The following is a 2,719-nucleotide window of genomic DNA, read 5'->3' on the forward strand; positions in this document are numbered from 1 at the left end:
CTCAATCCCGAGAAGTGTGTCTTCGGAGTCCACCGAGGCATGCTCCTGGGGTTCATCGTCTCCGAGCGGAGCATCGAGGCCAACCCGGAGAAAATCGCGGCCATCACCAACATGGGGCCCATCAAGGACTTGAAAGGAGTACAGAGGGTCATGGGATGCCTTGCAGCTCTGAGCCGTTTCATCTCGCGCCTCGGCGAAAGAGGCCTACCTCTGTAGCGCCTCTTAAGGAAGACCGAGCGCTTCACTTGGACCCCCGAGGCCGAGGAGGCCCTCGGGAACCTAAAGGCGCTCCTTGCAAGCGCACCTATCTTGGTGCCCCCCGCTGCCGGAGAAGCCCTCTTGATCTACGTCGCCGCTACCACTCAGGCGGTCAGCGCCGCGATCGTGGTCGAGAGACGAGAAGAGGGGCACGCATTGCCCGTCCAGAGGCTGGTCTACTTCATCAGTGAGGTACTGTCCGAGACCAAAATCCGCTACCCGCAAATTCAGAAGTTACTGTACGCGGTAATTCTGACGCGGCGAAAGTTGCGACACTACTTCGAGTCTCATCCGGTGACTGTGGTGTCATCCTTCCCCCTGGGAGAGATCATCCAGTGCCGAGAGGCCTCGGGTAGGATTGCAAAGTGGGCGGTGGAGATCATGGGCGAGACAATCTCGTTCGCCCCTCGAAAGGCCATCAAGTCCCAAGTCTTGGCGGACTTTATGGCTGAATGGGTCGACACCCAGCTTCCAGCAGCTCCGATCCAACCGGAACTCTGGACCATGTTTTTCGACGGGTCGCTGATGAAGACAGGAGCGGGCGCGGGCCTGCTCTTCATCTCGCCCCTCGGGAAGCACCTCCGCTACGTGCTGCGCCTCCATTTCCCGACGTCCAACAACGTGGCCGAGTACGAGGCTCTGGTTAACGGGTTGCGCATCGCCATCGAGCTAGGGGTCCGGCGCCTCGACACTCGTGGCGACTCGCAGCTTGTCATCGACCAAGTCATGAAGAACTCCCATTGCCACGACCCGAAGATGGAAGCCTACTGCGATGAGGTTCGACGCCTGGAGGACAAGTTCTACGTGCTCGAGCTCAACCACATCGCCCGATGATACAACGAGACTGCAGACGAGCTGGCTAAGATAGCCTCGGGGCGGAGAACGGTCCCTCCGGACGTCTTCTCCCGAGACCTACATCAACCCTCAGTCAAGACCGACGACACGCCCGAGCCCGAGAAGGTCTCGGCCCTGCCCGAGGCGCCCTCGGCTCAGCCCGAGGCACCCTCGGTCCCCGAGGGTGAGGCACTGCGCGTCGAGGAAGAGCGGAATGGGGTCCCGCCTAATCGAAACTGGCAGACCCCGTACCTGCAATATCTCCACCGAGGAGAGCTACCCCTCGACAGAGCCGAGGCTCGGCGATTGGCGCAGCGCGCCAAGTCGTTCGTCTTGCTGGGTGACGGAAAGGAGCTCTACCACCGTAGCCCCTCAGGCATCCTCCAGCGGTGCATATCCATCGCCGAAGGTCAGGAACTATTGCAAGAAATACACTCGGGGGCTTGCGGTCATCACGCAGCGCCTCGAGCCCTTGTTGGAAACGCCTTCCGACAGGGTTTCTACTCGCCAATCGCGGTGGCCGACGCCACTAGGATTGTATGCACCTGCCAAGGGTGTCAATTCTACGCAAGGCAGACGCACCTGCCCGCTCAGGCTTTACAGAAAATACCCATTACCTGGTTGTTTGATGTGTGGGGTCTAGACCTCGTCGGTCCCTTGCAGAAGGCACTCGGGGGCTACACGCACCTGTTGGTCGCTATCGACAAATTCTCCAAGTGGATCGAGGTCCGACCCCTAAACAGCATCAGGTCCGAACAGGCGGTGGCGTTCTTCACCAACATCATCCATCGCTTCAGGGTCCCGAACTCCATCATCACTGACAACGGCACCCAGTTCACTGGCAGAAAGTTCCTGGACTTCTGCGAGGACCACCACATCCGGGTGGACTGGGCCGCCGTAGCTCACCCCATGACGAATGGGCAAGTAGAGCGTGCCAACGGCATGATTCTACAAGGACTCAAGCCAAGGATCTACAACGACCTCAACAAATTCGGCAGGCGATGGATGAAGGAACTCCCCTCGGTGGTCTGGAGTCTGAGAACGACGCCAAGCCGAGCCATGGGCTTCATGCCGTTCTTTCTAGTCTATGGGGCCGAGGCTATCTTGCCCACAGACTTAGAATACGGATCCCCGAGGACGAGGGCGTACGATGACCGAAGCAACCGGACCAACCGAGAAGACTCACTGGACCAGCTAGAAGAGGCTCGGGACATGGCCTTACTACACTCGGCACGGTATCAGCAGTCCCTGCGACGCTACCATGCCCGAGGGGTTCGGTCCCGAGACCTCCAGGTGGGCGACTTGGTGCTTCGGCTACGACAAGACGCCCGAAGGCGCCACAAGCTCACGCCTCCCTGGGAAGGGCCATTCATCATCGCCAAGATTTTGAAGCCCGGAACATACAAGCTGGCCAACAGTCAAGGCGAGGTCTACAGCAACGCTTGGAACATCCGACAGCTACGTCGCTTCTACCCTTAAGATGTTTTCAAGTCGTTCATACACCTCGTTTACATACACAAACAAAGTCTAACCATCAAGGAAGGGTCAGCCTTGCCTCGGCAAAGCCCGACCCTCCCTCAGGGGCTAGAAGGGGGGAACTCCCTCTGCGTCAAAATTTTCCTCGGAA

The sequence above is a fragment of the Zea mays genome, chromosome 3, assembly GCF_902167145.1.
Source record: "Zea mays cultivar B73 chromosome 3, Zm-B73-REFERENCE-NAM-5.0, whole genome shotgun sequence".
In the NCBI taxonomy this organism is placed as follows: domain Eukaryota; kingdom Viridiplantae; phylum Streptophyta; class Magnoliopsida; order Poales; family Poaceae; genus Zea; species Zea mays.